A 26,020-nucleotide genomic window follows, 5' to 3' on the forward strand; every position below is an offset into this window, starting at 1 on the left:
AATTGACCCTGAACAGCAGGAGGTATACAATTATTTGGAGAGCTTGGAGCAATCAGTTGCAGGTCCAAGCACTATATTGCCTCTTGATGAACAGGTCCAATCTTTAAAACAGGAGGTGTTTGAGCTAGAAGTCCTGAACCAGCATATTAAACAAGAAAACGAAGCATTGAAAGAACAAAGCAAGGTGGACAAAATTGTCCATGACAATACCATGCTTCACTTAGGACTCTGGCAGAAGAAGAACAAAAAATTGAAGAGGAAATGTAAGAAGCTGAGCAGGGCATTGATCAATTTGAAATTCAGGTGTTTAGTCAGAAAACCAAGGGCAATTTTGGCAGCAAGGAGAAAGAGAAGAAGGCTAGATGTTTTGGCAGAAGCATCTGAGCACATGGATTGAAAAACAATGACAAAGTTTTGGTTGCATGAGGACATGAAACACCTTCACAGTGGGGGTATGTTGAGCCTCAAACCTGCACTTCTTTACACATCCTCTCAGCCTCCTTTTCCTATTCATTTCCTTCTTTTGCCACTCATTCCCTCCATCAAATTGCTCAAATCATTGTATTTTAGGACTTTTTACATGGTTTGCTAATTATGCTAATGACTGTTGTTGGTTTAGAATTTTGGTTCAAAATGCTGCGTTTCCGCAGCTCACACAGGGTTTCCGCAGCTGATCCCGGTTTCCGCAGCCAACCCCGGATTCCACAGCTATTTTATTAAATGATATGTTCCAGGTGTCCTCCGGGAAGAAGAGCCACATGGGCAAGTTCGTGGAACCAAGGACATGGTGTGTGTCCTTCCAGCTCACCCAAACCGGTCATAAAAACCCGTGGTCAATGAAGAGGCAAATACGGTCAATAGAAGTCATTGGCGGTGGCACGACTCTGCGTGTTCTGTTTTGGAGCACGTGAAGAACAGGTGGCATCTTCCTCAGCCACGAAGACAGTGGGAAACATGAATCCAACAACAGATTGAATGCCCATAACGACAGTTGCCTAAATCCGAGGACGCAACAAGATTACGTGTTTTTACACAACTGCTTGAATAGCTTAGTTTTCGTTAAGTTAGTTTGCTTTCCTCTGTTATAAATAAAGCGCCTTTGAATGCTGGATAGTTAGTCGTTAATCCATTTTGTAAACACTATTGAAACCTCTTTTGTAAGCATTTTATAAGCTCCCCACTATATTTTACATTTGCTGTTAATCTATGAGAAGACTGTTTTGTTTCTAAGCGTGTAATTGCTCTTTGGATTGGCTGAAGTAGGCAGAGGGCCCCTGTTTGCTGCAGCCACTGTACAGTAGTTTTACTTTTAATTTCTTGCATTTCTTTTTCTGATTTCATGTATATTAATGTACAGTTATCTTTATGAATTGCTGCATTTTTTTTTTTCAACATGTATATTAGTGTACATAAACTTTGAATTCTGCTGATTTACATTTCTGCACTTTTGTTCATGACTGATCAGTGTGTTATGCAGGTTTCTTAGGTGAGCCCGGGACAGTTTTCTTTCTTTTCTTTTTACAACTAGTGGCATGTGTGATCATCTTGTCTAGGCTGCTGACCTTTATTTTTCTGCAGTTTGATTTTCATTAGTATCATTTCTTTAACTTGCACTTTACTTTCTGCTCAGTAGTTATCAAGTTGTTCATTTATTGATGGTTCTTTTTTTTATATAATCAACTAACTTTATTTGAGCCAAAATATCACTTAGTGCAGCTTGGTTTATTTTGCTTTAAGACTCACATTACTGACCTGTTCATAACTATTCTCATATGATTAAGAAAAGGTTAAAATAGTGTGATTTGTCTCACTTAAATTTCACATTGATTAGATTTAAATGAAGAGTTAAAATAGTGAAAAGTAGTTGTTCTTGCTTTTAATTGAGTTAATATAGATTTCATTTTCATTTTCATCAGCAACAGAGATACTGGGCCGATGCCATTAGTCCTTTATTTGATTTTAAGCTTTGATTCTATTTCAGTTATTGTTCAAGTTTTCTTTTAGAATACTCTTTAAGTTTCAAGAAATCACTTAGAAATCATCACAATCACCCACATTCACTCGCTTTATTACATCTCTATCACATCACATTAGGAAAGATACAATAAAAAACAAACTAAAAAGATAAAAATGACAAAAGACTTAGAAAAGGTTATCTAAGTACATATAGTACACCTCACTTCATGAGCTTACGAGCCCCGGGTTGACAATTAAAAGTAGCAATTTAGACAACACTAAATTGACCAAACAATCATTGTTATTGACCATGGTTGAACTTGATTGATTTCAAATTTGAGAAAAACTTTCTCGCAATGTGATGTTGGACCATGGTTGACCTTGATTATCCTTGGTTGATGACAGTTGACAATGGTTTTTCATTGTTTTCAATGGTTAACCATTTTTGACGATGGTTGATGATGGTTGAAAATTATTGACCATGGTTTATTTTCATATTGAGACAATCTTTGTTACAATGTGACATTTTACCATGGTTGACCATAATTATAAACCCAAGGGATTTATATTAAACCAAAGTATTAATATTATAAAACCTATGAATAATATTATACCCTAGGAATATGAACCCTTAGATTAATAAAATCCTAAGGGATTATAAACCCAAGGGATTAATATTATAAACCCAAAGTACTTAAATCCTTATATAAATATAAAAAACCCTAAAATAAACATTGTTGATCATGGTTTACCATGGTTCATTTTCATGTTGAGACAATATTTGTCACAATGTGACATTGGACCATGCTTGACCATGATTGCCCATCGTTGACAATGGCTGAAAATGGTTTACCATTGTCTGCGATTTTTGACAATGGTTGACTTTCATATTTAGATAATATTTGTCACAATGTAACATTGGACCATCATTGACCATTATTATAAACCCAAGCGATTTATATTAAATCCACGGGATTGATATTATGAACCCAAGGGAAAAATAAACCCAAGGGGTTAAAACTAAAACCCCAAGGGAATAATATTAAACCCAGGTGATTAATATTATAAACCCAAGGGAATAATATTAAACCCAAGATATATAAATCCCAATATAAATATTATAAACCATAAAATAAACATGGTTGACCAAGGTTCCCCATGGTTGATTTTCATTTTGAAACAACCTTTGTCACAATGTGACATTAGACAATGGGTGACCATGTTTGATTTTCATATTGAGACAATCTTTGTCACAATGTGACATTGGACCACGGTTGACCATGGTTGACGATGATTGGAAATGGTTGATATTCATATTGAGACAATATTTTTCATAATGTAACATTGGACCATGGTTGACCATCATTGATTTTCATATCGAGACAATATTTGTCACAATGTGATGTTGGACCATGGATGATTTTCATATTGAGAAAATATTTGTCACAATGTCACGTTCGAATATGGTTGACCATGATTATATTATAGATGCTATGAAAAATATTATACGCTAGGAATATCAACCCCTAGAATAATAAACCCAAGGGATAGATATTATAAACACAATGGAATAATAAACCGAAGGGGTTAATACTAAGATCCCAACAGATTATAAATCCAAGGGATTAATATTTTATACCCAAGGTATATAAACCCTAAGATAAATATTATAAACCCTAAAATAAACATAGTTAACCAAGGTTCACTAAGGTTGATTTTCATATTGAGACAATCTTTGTCAGAATGTGACATTAGACCATCGTTGACCATAGTTGACCATGTTTTATTTTCATATTGAGATAATCTTTGTCACAATATGACATTGGACCATGGTTGACCATGGTAAATGATGGTTAACAATGGTTGAACGTAGTTGATATTCATATTGAGACAATATTTGTCACAATGCGACGTTGGACCATGGTTGACCATGGTCCACCATCATTGATTTTCATATAGAGACAATCTTTGTCACAATGTGACATTGGACCATGGATAAATTTCATATTGAAAAAATATTTGTCAAAATGTGATGTTGAAACATGGTTGACTATGGTTATATACCCAACAAATTTATATTGAACCCAAGGATTACTATCATAAGCTCTCTCAATAATATTATACCCTAGGAATATGAACCCTTAGATGAATAAACCCAAGGGATTAATACTAAAATCCCAATGCAAGAATATTAAACACAAGGGATTACTATTATAAACCCAACGTATATAAACCCTATGTTAAATATTATAAATCCTAAAATAAACATGGTTGACCATGGTTTACCACTGTCAATTTTCATATTGAGATAATATTTTTTAGAATGTGATGTTGGACCATGGTTGATTTTCATGTTCATAGAATCTTTGTCACGATGTGACATTGGACCATGATTGATCATCACTGACTAGGGTTGACAATGGTTGATGATTTTTTATTTTCATATTGAGACAATCATTGTTAGAATATAAGTTGGAGCATCACAAATAAATATTATAAACCCTAAGATAAATATTACAAACCCTAAAATAAATATGGTTGATCAAGGTTTACCATCGTTAATTTTCATATTGACACAATCTTTGTAACAATGCGACATTGGACCGTCGCTGACCATGGTAGACCATGGTTGTCATAATGTGACATTGGACCATCACATAATCTTTGACACAATGTGACCATGGTTGACCATGACTGTCCGTCATTGATTTAGGTGGATGTTGGTGGCCATGTGCCTATTCCACTTAGACCCCCACCACTGGCTCTTTTAGTTTTTTAGTTTCCTTAATTGTAGCACAATTTACTATTTTGGCAGTTTTTCGGGTCCTGAACTTCAGGAGTCGTTTTGAGGCCCTAAACGACGTTTTTTGGGAAAACCAGGAACAATTGTCATTAACTATGACTATTGCTTGAAAGTTGTAGTCCTCGGATAGATATTTCTAACGAGGTATCGTGCATGTCAAACGGACATCGTATGCCAAATTTATGACCCTGGGAAGTTGATATACCAATTTACCCAAACGGGGCCCATAGTTTTGGCGCTTCATCTCCTAGGGTTAAGTTTTTGAATGTTTAGGCTTTTCCATTATTTTTGAATAATAAATAGGCCTTTGAGCCTCATTGTAACACAGTGCAGAGACATGTAGCTGCCATATCTCTTCTCAAATATAAGCTACCATTGCCCGAGATAGTTTATTTCCATTCTTTTTGTAATCTTATTTCAGTATTTGATATTAATGAAATGAAGTGTTACTTCTACTGCATCTTTGTATTTATGGTTATATTTTTAATTTGTTGCGTTCTTGTTTAAGTTCTGATCAGTGGTACCAGAACGATCTTCTCTTTCTCGTTTTTTCTTTGCATGTCCCCAACGAGTTTGGGATATAAGGATTTAGGGCTTGAATTAGTCAAACCTTTGCAAGACCAACCTCACAAAGCCTGACAGCCTCCCATGGCAGAAGAGAAGAAAGACAAGGGGGCAAGAGATCCTTTCAAAATATTTCTCAAAGAAGCCCTCGAGCGATAAAGGAACACGATGATGGACAACTTTTCCTAGATTCTTTAGGGGCTACCCAAAGGCGACACATCTCCTTCCAGTAGCCACTCTGTAAGTGGCGCACCTTCAAGGTACAGGTTAACTTTGACATCCCCATATTTTAAGGTTATATAGTTGCGAACGCTATAGATATATGGTTAAATATTCTTGAAGGATATTTTTTTTGTTCATGATTTTTGCAGCCGGAAAAAGATTACTTTTGCATTTCTAAAAGTCGCCCCCCATGTCAATGACTGGTGGGAAAACTACTGTGAGAAGAAGGATGAAAGTACACCCTCACTATTTTTAGACGCACCCACTTTGAATTTGTTTCAAGACATCATCAAGGAGCAGTACTACCTTGTCGGGAGCTATGAGGTTAAATACATAAAGTGGACCATGCTGCGGTAAGGAAGGGGCCAAGACGTGCCAGATTTTACCAGTGTTTTTAATACCCTTCGCATGAAGTTGGTTATCAAGGATTTTGAGTGGAATTTGGTACTCAAGTACCACGACTGTCTACCCAGGTACATCCACAATAAGATGGATTTCGTGGAAATCTCCTCACTCGACACAACGTATGGATACTGCCAAGATTGACTAGAATTTTAAACAAAAAAAGTGATATTTTGGGCCTGTGAATTTGAAGCAAGGGAAAGGCGCCCCGCAAAGTAAAGGACAAATCCAAGGCCGAGTGACGTAGGATAACCCGCCGAAGTCTCAAGAAAATAAAAACACCATGAAGACAAGGAAGGACATGGGAAAGTGGTGTGAGTTCCATAAGATCTCCACTCACAACACAAGTGACTATCAGGTCAAGAAATTACTGGTGGTCGAGCTGAAGGCTCCAAATCGGACGCATGTTCCGACTCTGTGTTAGAACTCGACAACAGGAATGACAAAGGGAAGCAGATCATTGATGTAGATCCCAATGCCACTGTGGCCACCACCAAGATCTAGAAGACTGAGCCAGAAAATCCAGAAGGGAAACACCTCTTCCAATCACAGATGTGGGTGAAGGGTTCTCCGTTGGAGTTCATTGTCGACAGCGGGAGCCAGAAAAACCTCATTTCAGCAGAGATCATGAAGCAACTTCGCACAGACTACAACACATCTACAACCGTACACCATCAGGTGGCTTCACCAAGGATGAGATATCCGCGTCAGCCATCAGTGTTGCCTTCCCTACAACATCAAGCCTTTCAGAGATGAGGTATTGTGATGTATTATTATGACAACCATACTTGTGGAAGCAATATGATGTATATGAGCCTAGAACTTGCTCTATTTTTATTTATTTGGGTAATAAGCTGTACATGAAACCAGAGGTAGCCCCACATACCACCTTCTCTTTGATCTCTGCTAAGCAATGTGGTAATATCATCTCCCAGATTGGGATCTTTTTTTTCTTGTTGATTCACTCTCAAAGTAAGGGAAAGATCATAGCTACATCCATGGCCTCCGAGAAGGGTTCCTCCATGCAGCAGAAGTTGGTGGATACGGTCGTGGAAGAATATAGGGACATCTTCTCTTCACCCACAAAGGTACCCTTGCACTGTCAGGTCAAGCATTCAATCCTTCTGACTCTTGGAGCACCTCTACCCAACAGGTTGATATATCATTTCTCCATTATGGAAAATGAAGAGATCAAGTGGAAAATCCAAGAGTTGCTGCAAAAAGGGCACATCCGACCAAGTTCCTCACCTTGTGGGAGCTTGTTGTACTTGTAAAAAAGAAGGATGGGACCTGGAAGCTTTGCATTGATTATCAGTCACTAAACAAAATCACTGTTAGGAACATGTATCTAATCCCACAGATTGATGAGCTTCTAGACCAACTCAAGGGGGCCAAGTATTTCAGCCAAATCGATCTAAAGGCTAGCTATCACTAGGTTCCAATCGAACCCAAAGATGTATGGAAGACCACCTTAAATTCCAAGGAAGGCCTTTTAGAATGGTTGGTTATGCCCTTTGGGTTAAAAAATTCCCCTCCTAATTTTATGAGGCTAATGGATGACATCTTGTGGCCCTTCCCCAACTCATTCATGGGTTTTTATCTGGACAACATCCTCATGTTTAAGAAGAGTTGGGAAGAACACTTGCAACACATTTGACAGGTCCTTCAAACCCTTCGACAGGACAAACTGTGTGCCAACATGGAGAAATACACCTTTGGCATGAGCCAAGTCCAATATCTGGGCTACATTATAGATGACCATGGCGTTCATGTGGACCCAACTAAGATCCAAGTCATTAGGGATTGACCAACCCCGTCCACTATAACAAAGCTTTGGAGCTTGTTTTTCCTTACAAATTTTCATTGGAAGGTTCGTCCTGGGATTCTCTCATATCCATTGAGTCAGATCACTAAGGGCCGGGAAAAAGCAAAGTTTTCCTAGTCTAAGTCCAAATAGAAGGTGTTCATTGAGTTCAAGCACCACCTCTGTTCTACACCGATACTCACACTTCCAGACCTGTAATAACCATTTGAAATTGAGACAGATGCCTCCTACTATGCTATTGGTGCAGTCCTCACCCAGCACGAGCATCCAATGGCCTATCACAGTGAAACTCCTTTTGATACAATTCGAAAGTACCCCACCTATGATAAAGAGATGTATTCCATCGTGCAGGATTTCCGTCCATGGAAGCATTACATTCTGGGGATTAAGACAAGCATCCACACTGATCACCAACCTCTTTAGTTAATACAGACACAAGGGAAATGATCTGAATTTGAAACTACTTGAAATTTGTTTGCAAGGTATTCAATTCAGAATTAAACATGTTTAAAATATTTCCATGTCTTGCAGAAAGAAAACACATGAAATTTTCAGCTGTTCATGACCCATTTAAGCATAGCAGAGTTATTTCCCTTTACTTTTTAACACATTAAAATGAATTTGATCTGAAAAATAAATCAACCACAAAAGTAAACGAATTTGATAAAGCAGTTCACCCCCTCTAGGGCTACGTCTGCTGGGTCCAAAGCTCCCAACCAGGCTTGTTCTTGTTTTTATTAAATGCTCAAATTGAAAATATAGTGGAATAGAAGCATCTACAAGAGAAATAGATGGTAAAAATGGATTCAAAAAACTTGAATCCTTCAGGATTGACTATTGGATCACCTCCAATGGATACCTGCAACCCTATACAGTCTTCACAAAACTGCGCCCTAGTGGCTCCTAGAACTTTCACGGCTCCAAAACCTCTACAAATAACCTCAGATGGCTGTAAGACCTGCACCAATGGCTTCAGAAGGTCGAAAATACCCAAAATAAAAAACAAAATTGTCCAAAACCGACTTTCCTAGCCAAAGTTATGGCCATTTAACGTTTCTCTAGTTTGCCCCTAGAAAAACTCCAGCTAACTTTAGTTAACTCCAGATAGCTCTGCCAATTATGGCGGGTCCGCCACATTTGGCGCTCCTGCAAAAATTCCGCCAACTTAACTGCAGTTACATTTAATGTTTGGGTGGTTGCCTCGGATTTCGTGATGGCGGAATATTCCTTTTTTAATTTTTTTTTGAAAAATTAAAATTTCTAATGTTATGGACAAATTCTTCTTTTTGCCATAACTTCCACATACGGCGACCGTTTTTCGAACCGTTTGGGGCGCCAGAATTGGGAAGACGAGAAATTTCTAGTCATTCAACTTTGAACCACTTCTAAGAACTTTAAATTTTGAGAATTTTACGACACTTAGGACATGAGCACCTGATCACGCCTCCCCATTGGGAAGCTTTTGGACCCCAAAAGCCTTTAACTACCTGTTAAAGAGGTGAGGGTACAACTCCCTCACTCTGTCCACCTCCATCCACTTTGCCTTGTTCGGTTTGCTGCCTTTGAAACCAACCCGAACATAATCTACACTGCCCCTCCTTGAAGTACGTGTCCTTCTGTCAAGGATTGTATCTTCTTTCAGCTCATCTAAGAATTCCGGCGAGAAATCGTCTATAGATGGCAGCTGAACAACATTTTCATGATCAGCAATCAAAGGAGGTTCATACAAACGTAAGTTCTCCACATTGACAACAGAATACATTTGCATGTAGGAAGGCAAATCTAATTGAAAAGCATTATTTCCAACCTTCTTGAGGATTTTGAATGGACCATAACGAATAGGCTTCAGATTTTTACCTTCTCCTTGCATCCTTTCCTTACTAATGTACAGCCATACCTCATCTCCTTCTTGAAACTTGTGATCAACTCTATGCTTGTCGTGTCTTTCCTTGTACTTGCCTTGACTCTTCTCAAGCTGTTCTTGAATTTGTTGATGTATTTGCTGAATTCTTTCAATGAATGAACGAGCTTTGTCAATGTCACTATGTCCCTCAATGGCAACATCTTTCTCAAGAATGAAATCAAGAGGTGACTTTGGCAAGTAACCAAAACAAGCTTCAAACGGTGAGGTGTTTGTGGAAGAGTGCTTGGCACGATGGTAAGCATGCTCTATGTAGTGCAAATGTTCATCCCAAAGCTTGGGATGATTGCTACAATAACCTCTCAAGAGGTGCACAATGGTTCTGTTCACAACTTCGGTTTGTCCATCTGTTTGCGGATGGAAAGCAATACTTTTCTTCAACTTTGTGTCCATCATCTCCCATAGGTTGGACCAAAAATTGCCCACAACTCTGGAATCCCTGTCACTAATAATGGAAGTAGTCAAACCAAAGTGAATCCATACATGATGAAAAAAGAATTCAGCAGTTTGTTCAGCAGTTATAGTTTTCTTACAAGGCATAAGTATACACATTTTGCTGAAACGATCAACTACTACATATAAATAATCATGCTGCTTTCGAGATTTTGGCAAACCTCCTACAAAATCCATAGAGATGCTCTCCCATGGTCTAGAAGGTACCGGCAAAGGAGTATACAAACCAAGCTTCCTGTTGCTAGGCTTGCTTGTAGCACATAATGAACAACCTCTTATGAACCTTGAAACGAAATCTACCATGCGAGGCCAATAACAATACCTCTGTAGATGTGCAACTGTTTTGCTCACACCAAAATGGCCAGCAATAAGAGAAGAATGAGCTTCTCTTATGACATTTATCCTCTCCCCCTGTGGTATACACAACTTGCCCAAATGAAACAACAAATTGTTATGCATGTGATAGTCATTTTCCTCTACATGATTTCCTTTACTCAAGTTAGCATACACATCTTTAAAGTCATCATCAAATGCATATTGTTCTATGTAACTATCATGTACAATGGAATAATTCTTAAGTAAAGTAACAGCACCAATAATAGGCCTTGAAAGCATATCAACAACCTTATTCAAAGTACCTTTCTTATACCTTATTACCAAATGGAACTGTTGCAAGAAGCCCATCCATCTGAAGTGTCGTGATTGTTGTAACTTGCTTTGTGATTGCAAGTACTGTAAGGGTTGATAGTCGGTATGTATAACAGTTTCTTTGCCCATCAAATAGCGTTTTCACTTTTTGACGCTTTGTACCAACGCATACAACTCCTTATCATATGTAGGATAATTTACAACAGCACCATTAAAAGTTTCAGAATGAAAAGAAATAGGCTTACCATGCTGTAGAAGAACTGCACCCATAGCATAATCACTAGCATCAGTTTGTATCTCAAATGGCTGTCTCAAATCCGGTAATGCAAGGACTGGAGCTGAACTAATCTTCTCTTTCAAAGATTCGAAAGCTTTTTGCTGCTTGCCTCCCCATTAGAAAGAATGCTTCACACTTGTCACTGCATGCATAGGAGCTGCTATAGAAGAGAAGTTAGAGATAAACTTCCTCCAATATTGAGCTGCACCCAAAAAACTTCTTACCTCTGTTATGGATTTGGGAGTAGGCCACTTCACAATAGCCTCAATCTTAGCAGGATCAATTCTCAAAGCACCTCATCCTACTATGTGTCCCAAATAAACCAAAGAAGTCTTTCCAAATTCACAATTTGACATTTTAAGAAATAACTGATTCTTCTTCAAAACATCAAGTACTTTTCTAACATGCATGACATGATCTTCTCTAGAATTGCTGAAAATTAAGATGTCATCTAAGTAGACAATAACGAAATCATCAAGAAAAGGGCGCAAGACATTATCCATTACCCGCATGAAAATTGCAGGTGCATTGCACAAACCAAACGGCATCACAAGCCACTCAAAGAGTCCTTGTTTGGTTTTAAAGGCTGTCTTCCAAATGTCACTTTCTTCAATTCTTACTTGATGATATCCACTACGCAAGTCTAGCTTAGTGAAATATCGAGCATCTTTTAGCTGGTCTAACAAATCATCTATCCTTGGGAGTGGGTAGTGATTCTTTACCGTTATCTTGTTCAAGGCCCTGAAATCAACACACATACGCCAAGTGCCATCTTTCTTTGGGATCAATACAATCGGTGACCCACATGGCGAAGTACTTGGCCTTATGAAACCCTTGTCCAACAAGTCCTTGATTTGCTTCTTTATTTCAACATTCTCCATAATAGACATGTGGTACATGCCTATGTTTGGAAGAGGACAATCTGGATGCAAATGGATTTCATGCTGAATCTCCCTCTTAGGAGGCAAACCTGTTGGGTCCTGAAACATCTCATGATATGCATCAACTACATCATATAGATCTGATTGAAGTTTTGGATCACAATTGTCAAATGACTCATGATTCACATCAACCTTGGGCTTAATCATAAGAAGAACAAAATTCTTATTGGAATTGACTAGCCTTTTTACCTGTCCTGCATTCACCATCGCTATATTTGTCTTCTTGCGATGAGCTCTAACAATGAACTCCTTGCCATCTTTGAACAGTTGATATTTGTTTTCATGGTGATGAAAGATAGATTTCCTGTCAAACAAGTAAGGACTTCCAAAAACAATTCCTGCTATATCAAAAGGTACCACATCAAGTTCAACTGTGTCAATAAAATGTGCAGTAATTGCAAAGCGCAATGTGCACTTTCTTGAAACTTGTAAATTTGCTTTGGATCCATCCAAGTGGATATGGCTTTGGATGTGGAACAGTCTCAAGTTTAAGCTGCTTGACCAAGTCCTCTGATATAAGGTTTGCTTGTGACCCACTATCAAAAAGTGTGTCAATTTTAGTATGTTTTGAAATCACTCTCACATGAAACAGTTCAATTCTTTCTTCCTCATTAGGAGCTTGTACATGGCAGTTTGAGGTGCTAGTGCTGACTTGAGTTTCAAATTCTTTTCCCTTCAATTTTTTCAAACCCATGGCTGCAATTATGGTTTCATCACCTGAATCTTCCCCTAAATCTTGTGGTGTAGATGTAGTAGCAGCAGTTTTCTGTTTCCCTTTGGATTTGTTAAATTGAGGTTTTTTTTCAGGATATAATTTCCAAGAGTTTTTCTCCTCATGGCCTAGTTTAGAATAGTGTTTACAGATCACTTTCTCACTCTCCTATTTGACAGATGCATTCTTTTTGCTCTTTCCCTTGGAGGTTTTCTCTTTGTTTTTCCCCTTGGGGGGCTTGTTTCTACCCTCTTCAAATGTGTTTTTTCCCCTTGCCTCTAAATGGGTAGCTTGGACACAAACCTCGTCCAGGCTAGTAGGGTTAAACATCAAGATGGTGTTATAGACATTTTTGTGCCTTACAGCATTGAGCATAAAATGTCCATAATCTAAGGGATCCAAAGTCCCTAAACATGTTGTTCCTACCCCTAGAGGAACAAGGCCAAGTAACCACAGCAATTCACAGAAGTTCTCCACCTGAAAACACTCAAAAACAAGCCAATTCTGGATCATGTCAACTGCTCCACTGAGCATCTGCACTGAATGTCAACTGCTCCAATGTCTACCTGCGTTGAATGTCAACTGCAACACTAGCTACCTGCGCTGAGCGAGTTTGGACATGTGGCAGAGTCATTCCTCAAGGTGTCAATGCCCAGGAAGCTTCCAAAATGACACTTGCATCAAGGAATTCGAGTGGTGATGAGCAAGAGGTTCCAAATCTCCAAGTGGAAGCAAGAACCTCCAAGTGGACTCAAGAACTGAGAGAGGGAGAGGAAACTAGTCAGATCTCAAGCTGACTCATCCTCTCTCCAAACATCTATATATGGATCTCACCTCCATGGGATCTAAGAGGCTGGAATTTGGTAATTGCAAAGAATTGCTGTTGGTTTGTGACTGGAACATTGGGTGTGTAATGCTTTGAAGGGAGCTGAAGAAGGAATTCCATTCTGTTGGGAAGGAGATGCTGGATTGGAACCCTATGGGTTGTATCTCTTCCTGAACCTTGTTACTTTCAATAAAGCTATCTTGATTCTTTCCTATATGCTGGTGTATTTTGTATGATTGCATTAGTGTATTTGATTTACTTCTAATCCTGAATCATTCATGAATATGTATATTTTCCTTTGCATTGTGTTCTTCTCTTGTCGCAAGTAGTTGTTCTCTTGTCACAGGTAGCTGTTCTCTTGTGATCTCGTGGGATTCAAGTAGCTGTTCTCTTGAGCAAGTGAGGAGACAAGTAGCTGTAGACACGCAAAGAGAAGAGGATCTAGATCGAGGGACAACCGGAAGACAACGGTAAGTCTGCCAATCTCCCCTCTTTCACACTTCATAAAGGAAGAAATCATAATAGCTGTATTCGTTTGTTGCTAAGGCGTTGTCACACCTTAGGTGGATAGGATCGTCCTAAATAGGCATTTTTCCCCACAACAAATTGGCGACTCCACTGGGGAAGAACTTGTTTATTCATTTCATTTGTGTTTCCGTCATTTGTTTACTTCATAGACTTGACAGAAACTTTGAACTGCATCTTTCCTGGATGCAAAGTAGAAAGTTGCTGCTTTGATCCAGTTGTTGGACTTGTCTATGATTTAAACTAGATCCACAAATGATTTGGTGATCCTTGTGATAGTCTTTAGTACCCTATCAAAGCATCCCTCTGTTTATACCTTGCTTGTGTTTCTGATTTGGCCTGAAACAGTTGATTTTTGAGCATTTTGTGACCCAGAAACCAAGGGAAACGAGAGTTTCTCTTTCAGCGCTGGCACTGTGAAGGCAGTCTGCATTTCAACGCAGGTCCCAAAGGGGCTACCTGCGCTGAATGTCAAACTGACAGTGTTGGACTTGCGCTGAACCAGTTTGGCCTTGTGCAGCTGGGGTTTTTTGTCCGTTGTTGCCCTGTTTTGATCTCTGTTTTTGCAGCCTTTAACTAGCATAGGTACCAGTCTGATAAGATTTTCTTTGCTTAGATTCCGCCTCTTTTTTTGTACAAAAAGATTGTGAATGTTTTTATGTGTTTGTGGCATCATTTACAGTCTTCCTTTGCATGAGTAAAGTAGTCATCCTGTAGCCTTTGATTCAGATTTGATTGTGATCTTAGAAGAGAGTTCATTGGCTGTTTGCAGATTGATTATAGATTTACTTTTGCTTATTGGTTTGAATTTGTGTCTTTTAAGTGTCAAAACAAGTCTTTATTTCGAAAATCGCAAAGTGATTGTAATCTCTTCTACCCTTGTTGTTTTCGAAAGAGTGAACTTGTTTGTATTGATCATTTTAAAAGCAAATTCAAAGTTGTGCAAAAAGCTTTCTTTGTAGGCATTTATACTAAGAAAGAAGAAAACAAACACCTGCATTGTGCATTTTGCATTTGATAGTTTGCATGTTGGATTTAGGGAAAGTGCATTAGAGTGTGCTGATTGCTCTTTGAGAAAAGATAATGTTATTCTTTTCCCTTAGTAGCTAGGATTTTCAAAGTTGAAAGATAATAAAGCTTGCTTATCATCTTAGACTGCATTTAGGAATTTGTATCATACATCTCGTGGTGAACCTTGAAAGGCAAACTTTAAAAAGATCAACCTAAAATAAACTGAATGAACCTAACAACGCTTTGTAACATAACGCACAACATAGAGGTCTAGGCTAGAGACGTGTTCCGACGTCGTTAAACATAGTGACTGTCGATCTCGAAGAAGGTGGGTGATTCCTCCTGAGAGACGGTAGCGCTAATACGGATTTGTGCTCCCACGTACCGTCGCGTATATATTGGGAGACCCCTATAGGCATATATCTTTTATCCTTAGGAAGCCATGTCGGCCGCCCTACTGATTGCAATGCAGTGAACACAGCATTCACGAAGATTGACCACCCGTACCGTAAAAAGTATTCTGTGGTTTTGCGAAAAGTTTGGCACACCCTATTCCTAGATCTCCAGAGCAGTTTCTTTTGGCATTTTTCAGACTCTATAACAGAAAAAGTCCATCCGAGCATTTGTCACTTCGGGCTCGTTAAAACATCGAAGGAGACTAGAGTCATCTTTAACTTTTTCTCGACTCTATAAAACTGAAAAAGCAAGTTGTGTCAAAAGCATCGTTAACAATTTATTTTAAACGGAACAATCACCCTTTAATCCTGCATTGATCTTTAGGTTGAAAAGATGGAGCACACCAACCAAGGAGTTCCCTTGGGTGGAAATCCTAGTCCCTTCTCCTCTTGGGGAGATGTTGGTGCACCCCACATGGCCACATTGTCGCTTCCAGGACTGACAATTGGCCTACCAGTTTGGCTCTTTTCAACCAATGTCGTTCAGAATACCACCATTCCTGAACAATCGAGTCAACAGTTAGATCAGACAAGAGTTGCCTCCCAGCCTTCCACTTCATCTTCCTCCCCTCCTTCTTCTTCGCTTGATGGAACTGGTAAGTCAAAAAACCGTGTTCCTAAGGAGAAGAAGGAGAAGAAGAAGAAGGAAAAGAAGAAGAAGGAGCCTAAGGCGACTGGGGGCAAACAAGTGTCATCTAACAAAAATCCACACACCGCACTCGTAAGGCCTAAATCGCCATGCGTCATATGCAGGGGAGATCACTTCCATAGAGATTGTCCATGTATCCCCCGGATACTAAGACACTGGTCCCCCCGTTTGCACAATTCGGTAGCATCGACCTCTGATAGCCATGTCGACTGCTCATCGTCAACTAGTGGGAGTGAAGCTCCAGGACAGAGCGGGAAAGCTAAATTTCCTTGCAGACCGTGTGAAGGCGGTCACACCATCCACCGTTGTCCCTTCTTAGATGAGGCGAAAAGAGTTCTGGAAGATCGCCCGATTTTACGAGCGCAACTTCCTCCTGGATATCAAAAACTCTTTCCAAGTCCCTCGCTAGTTGAGAATCCGGCTGACCCGCCCAGGTGGTTAGCCGAAGCACCGGTCATTGAAGACGAACCGTCTGGATCCATGCCTGACGAAATTCAAAAGGTTGATATGGCAGTTGACCCGGTTTTGCCTTCAGAGGCTCCATCTTCGAATGACACCATCACAGAGGAGAATCAAGACGACACCGTCCAGATTCTCTTCATCAGCACTGACTCTGATGATCAAGGGGGCAATGCCACCATTCCTTTATCGCAGGAAGGAAGTTCATCAGAGCGCTATCCAGCCGTACATTCGGTCCCACAACCAAGCAACCTGGTTGTGTCCTTTGATTGGAACCAACTAGGCAGACCCCGGTTGCCTGCCAGTATACCATTCAGAATTATTTGTCAAATATACAGGATGGTAATGGCTGGCACTATCATTGATGAGGGGGCATCTGTGAGTATCCTTTCCTCTATTGCTTGGAGAGCACTTGGTTCGCCAGCGCTCTTACCTGAGATGAGAAATCTATCAGGTTTTGATAAAGGAACCAGTCGACCTTTAGGGATCCTCCCCAATGTGCCTGTAACATTGAAAGGGAAGACCGTTCAAATGAACGTGATGGTCGTTCAAGGACCCTTGGATTATAACCTACTCCTTGGACGAGACTATATATATTGCATGGGAGTTGTAGTCTCCTCACTCTTTAGAGTAATGTGTTTTCCGCATGAAGGAAGAATGGTCAAGCTCGTAGACCAACTTTCGTTTCCTGGATCACACATCGCAAATAGTCATGTACCATCCCTAAATGGTCTATACACGCAAGAAGTGTCTCAACCCATGGTCCGTCCTCCTGATGAGTGCGAGTAATCCGGGAGGATATGACCGGAACCCAGGGGGCATGCATCCTGGCCTGCTTCGGCAGGGAAACTTTGGGTATAGGGTAGGTTTCCGCGGGAGAATATGACTAGTCCGTACCCCGTCCGTGATTGGAAGAGGGGTTGTTCTAGAATAGGATTCTTTTGTCAAAGTTACGTGTTTGACACCAGAGTCATTCACCCTTGTCTATTTCGGTAGACATTGCCGAGGAAGTGTTCTGTTGAAAGAATAACAGAACAATCTTTGGGTAGCCTGAAAGAGGTAGGCCTCTCCCGGTAAAACAAATGTTTTATCTGCAAATTGAGGGGTAACCTTGAAATCATACTTTATACCTGGGGGCATGCAAACCTTTTGGAGTGCGAGCAAGGGGCGACTATTTATTTTTTAAATTTTTAGGACCTCTAACCCTTTAAACTCGTAGGATTAGTCGTTTCCGAACTTGCATAAAGAAAGGAGAGTGAGCATAGCTTTGGTAAGGCGCAAGCTCTATAAAAAATGGGATCTTTCATGAGACACTCTTATCTTATGACTGGGTAATCGAGCAGTTTTAGCATAAAGTTCATGCTCGTTAAAAAATAAACGCAAGATCCGAGCAGTTTTAGCGCATAGTTCATGCTCGTTAAAAAATAAACATAAGATTGAGCAGTGTTTTGGCGCATTCAAGCTCTTTAAAAAATGAACCCAGTACCGGTAAAATAACCATTGTGAATGAAATTTATCAGCCATAAAAGCCTTGGTCGTGTTTGCACCTGCCACCTCCACTTTTCATTTGGCCGATCGTTCACCCCCATATGATTGTTTACCCATTTTGAGGAACAACTGCGAAGAGTGATTTCACCAAGCCATCCTTGTGACACTGCCGTGATTGGAAAATTCCAACCTGTACCTGGAATCAGTTGCTATCCCTGTTTATCACTCGTTCCTCAAAAGACGAGTCTTCTTTAAGCTCTTTTCCACTGACTCGTAAAATATGAAAAGATTGCCGAGTTTTGGCCTTCCAGCTCGTTAAAGGACAGGAAGAGCCATCCCTCCTCTAGATTTTAATCTTTTTGGACCTGAGGGATTATTGCACAAAAAGGTCGAGCGCTTGTTTTATTCGGCTCGTTAAAATTATCGAAAACTCATCCCTTCTGTATTTTTTTATACTTTTTCGGACTTAAGGGATTAGATGACGAAAAAGGAATTTTGGAGTTAACTTTATGTACCTTTTCAGACTCTCTAAAAATGAAAAAGACTGAGTTATCCTTGTCGTTAGACTGGTTAAAATTATTTAGCGACAAACTTGTCTTTAGACGAGAACGAGTTTCACTATCGCTAAGCTCGTTAAAACATAGCGATGGGCTTGCCCGAAGGGCAGGTTATAGAACAAGCATATGTTATCCTCCTCAAGCTTGACAAAAATAAAGAGGTACTGGTCAACAATGACTGGGGAAAAATTGGGAAAAATCAAGAAAACTTTGATGGTAGCAGGTCGCTCTTGAACATGATACTTTTCCTCCGTACCACATTCGGGTTGGGTTGTTTCATTCACCGGTCACATCACCATGGTCTCGCCATACCATCCATATTTGGGGTAATGCTACCAATCCATCACATCAGTGTCGCCATATGTTCAAGAGAAGTCGTTCAGAAAGAGTCAACCGGGTCCCATCCACTGCCATACATTATCCTTCATCCATTCATGACCGCCACCCTGAATCATATGTCACAGATCGTTTTCACCTCCATTAAAATCATTAGCTCCGTTCCATGTCACTGATGTGGGATTCATTAAGGCCCTTCTGTGACGGATCGCTTCTTGTCGACATCAACTCATTATCCAAGAAGTTGATCTAGGAACAACCCCTTCAGTACTTTGAAGCTTGCATGCCTCAATGGCAAGTTTCTCACTTCTGGCGACAGGTATACATCAATGACCTTCGACTAGAAGATTTTGCGTGGTGTTCGACGCCAAGTCCTTTATTCACACCACGTGAATTGTACTGCAGTACCTTGAGGGTCATTATCATTATCGGTGATTCCTCTCGCGCTTGTTAACAGTTTACATCATTGACCGCTAATCAAGCGATGTCTTTCCATGTTCGACTTCAGCGCAATTCTCACATGGACCGACTTGTACTTAGAGTGAAGATCAAACGAGTTTGAAGACCCCGGATCTAGTTTCATCCATCCAGGCTGTGATATATATTCAGGACAAATAAAGACATTTGACATGTACATCATTGCAGCAGATGATCATCCTACTCAAAGGATGATAATTTCGCCAAAATTATCACTCTACCATCAGACGATCGTCTGTTCTATGTACAAAAATGAATTTATAAAGTTGAGCATGGGAATGCCCGCCTCAGCTAGATCATGAAAGCAAAATGAATCATAATGTATTGTATTTTATTACAGGTCTCCTCCCAGCAGATGGATGAACTTCAGACCCTCCTGGATAAAGCATTTCACCCGATAAACGGCCTCATACTTTAGGGGGCAACTGTTATAGACATTTTTGTGCCTTACAACATTGAGCATAAAATGTCCATAATCTAAGGGATCCAAAGTCCCTAAAAATGTTGTTCCTACCCCTAGAGGAACAAGGCCAAGTAACCACAGCAATTCACAGAAGTTCTCCACCTGAAAACACTCAAAAACAAGCCAATTCTGGATCATGTCAACTGCTCCACTGAGCATCTGCGCTGAATGTCAACTGCTCCACTGTCTACCTGCGTTGAATGTCAACTGCAACACTAGCTACCTGCGCTGAGCGAGTTTGGACATGTGGCAGAGTCATTCCTCAAGGTGTCAATGCCCAGGAAGCTTCCAAAATGACACTTGCATTAAGGAATTCGACTGGTTATGAGTAAGAGGTTCCAAATCTCCAAGTGGAAGCAAGAACCTCCAAGTGGACTCAAGAACTGAGAGAGGGAGAGGACACTAGTCAGATCTCAAGCTGACTCATCCTCTCTCCAAACATCTATATATGGATCTCACCTCCATGGGATCTAAGAGGTTGGAATTTGGTAATTGCAAAGAATTGCTGTTGGTTTGTGACTGGAACATTGGGTGTGTAATGCTTTGAAGGGAGCTGAAGAAGGAATTCCATTCTGTTGGGAAGGAGATGCTGGATTGGAACCCTATGGGTTGTATCTCTTCCTGAACCCTGTTACTTTCAATAAAGCTATCTTGATTCTTTCCTATATGCTGGTGTATTTTGTATGATTGCATTAGTGTATTTGATTTACTTCTAATCATGAATCATTTATGAATATGTATATTTGCCTTTGCATTGTGTTCTTCTCTTGTCGCAAGTAGATGTTCTCTTGTCACAGGTAGCTTTTCTCTTGTGATCTCGTGGGATTCAAGTAGCTGTTCTCTTGAGCAAGCGAGGATACAAGTGGCTATAGACACGCAAAGAGAAGAGGATCTAGATCGAGGGACAACCGGAAGACAACAGTAAGTCTGCCAATCTCCCCTCTTTCACACTTCATAAAGGAAGAAATCATAATAGTTGTATTCGTTTGTTGCTAAGGCGTTGTCACACCTTAGGTGGATAGGATCGTCCTAAATAGGAATTTTTCCCCACAACAGATGGTGTGTCTAAGGTAGCTATGCAAGCCACCGATGTATTTCAGCAAGGTTTCTTGGGTCTGTAAATCTACCCCTAACAAGAGAGCTCTTCTCCTGAATTCTTGGGTGTAGTCTTGGACACTCTGACCCTTAAGTTGTCTGAAATTTTGCCAATTCATAATGGCTTTCTGCATGTGAGCAAGAGGATAAAACTGTTTTCTAATGGCTAATAGAAATTCAGGCCATGTTAAGGTAACCTTACCAAATTTTTTGATCTCCTCTTTAGTCTTGGCCTCCCACCAGACCAGTGCTGCTCCATCCATTCTCAAAGACGCCAACTGAATCTTTGTGACATCATCATGCATATTTTGGATCCTCAAATAAAATTCCAACTGCCTAATCCAGTTGTTAAGCTTTTCTACATTCACTTCACCATTAAACATAGGTAATTCGAATTTTACATCAAGCTTCAAAAAAGGACTTTTTCCAGAGGATCTATGCTTATGAACAGAAGAAGACGAAGATGAAGAGGAAGAAGGTGAAGATGGGGGTGGTGGATCACCATTTCCTCCATGTCCTTTCTTGGAATGATCATCATCCTTCTTACCTCCTGAAGAGCCCTCTCCTTCATGTGGATGTTTGGACCCTTCTCCAGCCAATTTCTCATTTCTTTCTTGGTACAATATCCTCACCATTTCAATGAGGTCCAAGAAAGCCTTTCTGAAGACTCTTTCTTCTTCTCTTGGATCTATCTCTGTAGGAATTTCTCCTTCATGTTCAGACATCCTTGAAGCTTCTGCTGAGACTCTTGACGGTGAAATTGAAGGTGGAGGTGATGGCTCTCTTGCCTTCCTTGACTGAGGATTCTCTCGTTCTCTAGTCAATTGTCCTTCCCCTCTTTTAAGTTTCAACCTGGTAAGCATCAATACTTTGCGAGACAGTTAGAATATCTTTGCACAAAAACCCTGGGCTCTGATACCAACTTGATCTGAATTTGAAACTACTTGAAATTTGTTTGCAAGGTATTCAATTCAGAATTAAACATGTTTAAAAGATTTCCATGTCTTGTAGAAAGAAAACACATGAAATTTTCAGCTGTTCATGACCCATTTAAGCATAGAAGAGTTATTTCCCTTTACTGTTTAACACATTAAAACGAATTTGATCTGCAAAATAAATCAACCACAAATGCAAAAGAAGTTGACAAAGTAGTTCACCCCCTCTAGGGCTACGTCTGTTGGGTCCAAAGCTCCCAAACGGGCTTGTCCTTGTTTTTATTAAATGATAAAATTGAAAATACATCTGAATAGAAGCATCTACAGGAGAAATAGATGGTAAAAATGGATTCAGAACAATTGAATCCTTCAGGATTGACTATTGGATCACCTCCAATGGATACCTGCAACCCTATACAGTCTTCACAAAATGGGCCCTGGTGGCTCCTAGAACTTTCACGGCTCCAAAACCTCTACAAATGACCTCAGATGGCTGTAAGACCTGCACCAATGGCTTCAGAAGGTCGAAAATACCCAAAATCAAAAAAACATTCGTCCAAAACCAACTTTCCTAGCCAAAGTTATGGCCATTTAAAGTTTCTCCAGTTTCCTCCTAGAAAAACTCCAGCTAACTTTAGTTAACTCTAGATAGCTCCGCCAATTATGGCAGGTCCGCCACATTTGGCACTCCTGCCAAAATTCCGCCAACTTAACTGCAGTTACATTTAATGTTTGGGTGGTTGCCTCGGATTTCATGCTGGCAGAATATTCCTTTTTTAATTTTTTTTTTAAAATTTAAAATTTCTAACGTTATGGACAAATTCTTCTTTTTGCCATAACTTCCTCATACGGCGACCGTTTTTCGAACCGTTTGCGGCGCCAGAATCAGGAAGACGAGCAATTTCCAGTCATTCAACTTTGAACCAGTTCTAAGCACTTTAAATTTTGAGCATTTTACGACACTTAGGACATGAGCACCTAATGAGGAAATTGCAGAACAATCACCATCAAAATTAGTCTACATATCTACAACAATTCCACTTGAACATTAAATACAAAAAGGGAACTACCAATCATGTTACAGATTGCCTCAGCCAACCCCCAGTTTTCAATGACTACTGTTCTCAACTCTTGTGGCCATGAGACCTCTAGATGGCCACAACTATACAAAAATGATCCAAAGTTTGCCTCCACATACCATATGCTAGTAGATGGAAAGAAAGTTCTTGATTTCCACATCTAGGACGCATTATTATGCTATGTAGCCCAACTTTATGTTACTTGAAGTGAGCGTGCCAAGCTGATTTGGGAGGTGCACTACAGTCAGGTCGCATGACACTTTGGTGTGGAGAAAATTGTGGTTGTTTTGCAAAATTACTTTTATTGGCCAAAACTCCAACTGGATGTTGGTAAATAGATCAGATCCTGCACTTCCTACACCATCACCAAGCCAACCATCAGGAAGTAAGGCATGTACACTCCTTTGCCTAATCCCAACCAATCGTGGGAATCCATCTCCATGGACTATATGTCTGGCCTCCCTTCTACCAAGCACGATAATGACTGTGTATTTGTGGTCGTGGACAAATTTTCTAAGATGACTATATTGGCGGCCTGCAAGAAGAGTATCACAACAGAGGACACTGCCAAACTCTTCTTTGAACGAGTGTGGGTACATTTTGGGATCCTGCAAACCATTATATCATATCAGGATATCAGGTTCCTGAGCACATTCTGGACAAGCCTTTAGACACTATTTGACACCAAGCTCACCAAGTCGACTGACTTCCATCCCCAGACTGATGGCTAGACAAAGGTCGTCAATATGATGATAGTGAACATACTTTGCATGTACAACTCCAAGCATCCACTAGCCTGGAATGAGAGTCTTCCCTATGTGTAACACATTTATAATAGAGATCTCAATAGCCCGACTAGTTGCAGTCCCTTTCAAGTAGGTCCAGGATTTCAACCATTGTGTTTGATTACGTTTCCATGCCTCATGCGACTACAAAAAAAATCCACACATGTATTTTCCGAAGCTGATAAAGTGACCAAATTTATTGAACACATCCAACACATCCACCAGTAGGTTCACAACATCTTGGAGAATTCAAATTCCAAGTACAAGTAACGACATGATCAACATCGAGTGCCACACAAGTTTCATGTGGGTGAAAAAGTTTGGTTGCATTTGTAAAAAGAATGCCTTATTGGAGCTCATCAGAAGCTTAGACCACTCCACTATGGTCTTGTTGAGGCCTAGAAAATCACTACACCAACATTAGGGAAAACCACCCAGTCCAGACCTGAAATACGTTCCTTTTTTGTTTGGAATAGTGGCTCCAACTGGTTTAACTAGGTCCAGTTACCTTCTCCCAACCACTATCAAATTTAAATATGTCTTCAATTAATAATAACTAGGGCCATCAAATCAATTCTTTGAGCTGATCAGGAAAGAAGAATGATCCTTAAGTTGTTTTTATGGAACAACCAAACCAATCTAATTTTTTTCCTCAAAAGAGGACTTCTAGAAATGTAAAATTAATCTAAATGAAAACTAATTCTAAAATGCAAGAAAAAGGAACTAAATCCTAATCCTATCTCAATTAGGTAGATATAGATCTAACCCAACCGAGAGCAAGATATTTAATTGATTTGGGATTTAAATATGTTTGGCTTATAATAAATATCAAGCTAATGAATTAGTTCAATTAACTGACATTATGAATACAAAAACATATTCTCTTTAGAGACCTTTTAACTTAAATAATGAACCAATAACATTTAGGAAGTAGTTCACAAAATGATATTGATTGTTAAATCAATAATTCGAATGACTAAATAAGAATATGAGGAAATAGTTTGCAGCATATCATTATTTGTTAAATCGGTGTTAAAAGATAGATTTTTGAGTAAATAGTTACTTAAAAATCAGAATTCAACACATAAGAGCAGAGATAAATATAGCATATGATTGAGACAAATTACTCATACCAACAATAGCGCACAAATATGAACAAAATGACACATTCCTATGATTATAAAATTAAACTAGTATTTGAAACAATAGTATTAAAAATACCAATTTATTGAATGCATTTCTCTGGCTCTAGTCTCCAACAGTCTTTTACAATGCTTGAACTTGTTCTTTTAAAACTAGATCTGTAATAATACGAACTTCGCACATCAAAACATAATTCAGAGTGCAAAATAAAAATCCTCAATAATCCTTTAGATCTAAGTTTACTCTTCTAGCCTACAACTCTAAATCCTTTATACAATAGTGCCTTCAAGAATTCGTGAATTGCAGAGAAGAGTAAAAATACCGTGTAATAAGCAATCTGAAAAGATAATTTCACTATTTATTTATGAATAAAACAGAGGCACAAAGATAGAAATACCAAATACACGTTGTTCAACTTGTAAATGAAATAGCAACAACTTATTCCTTCTCACAAAGATGAGAATACAGAAGTGCAACTTCTTGAAATTGTTTATGAAAATTCCTAAACAATGTTCCAGTCGTCTATTGAGAAAAATGTGAAAGTACAGTAGTGCGAACTTTCTAGCATTTCTTCATAAAATTCAAAACCTTTATTTCATACAACAAGTAAGCTTAAATAGTAGAAAACAACTGAATCTATTGTGCGGAGCATTGATGGAATTTAAACAAATCCCTTCAACAATGCTTAAAGGAAAACAATTTTTTGGTGGAAATTTCTGAGAGTGATTTGATGTCTTCATTAGCTTCATTTGTTCCATCAAATTCTTTGGATGGTTTTCCATCTGTTTGAACAGATTTGCCACTTATGAGCACAACTGTATTCCTCTGTCATGAACCTGAACACGACAAACAAGAATCAATAAGATAAACTTAAATGAGATGATAAGCAAATTTTATTTGAAACAAATCAAGTTTTGTAGGACATCAAGAAAAATGTAGTTCACAATAAATATTGACAAGACATCATGGAGAGGAATTCAGAGTGAGGAGGTTGATTTTACGGCTTATCGCAA

The sequence above is a fragment of the Pinus tabuliformis genome, chromosome 8, assembly GCF_031772625.1.
Source record: "Pinus tabuliformis cultivar Carrire ecotype Pingquan chromosome 8, CPIR1, whole genome shotgun sequence".
NCBI classification, from domain to species: domain Eukaryota; kingdom Viridiplantae; phylum Streptophyta; class Pinopsida; order Pinales; family Pinaceae; genus Pinus; species Pinus tabuliformis.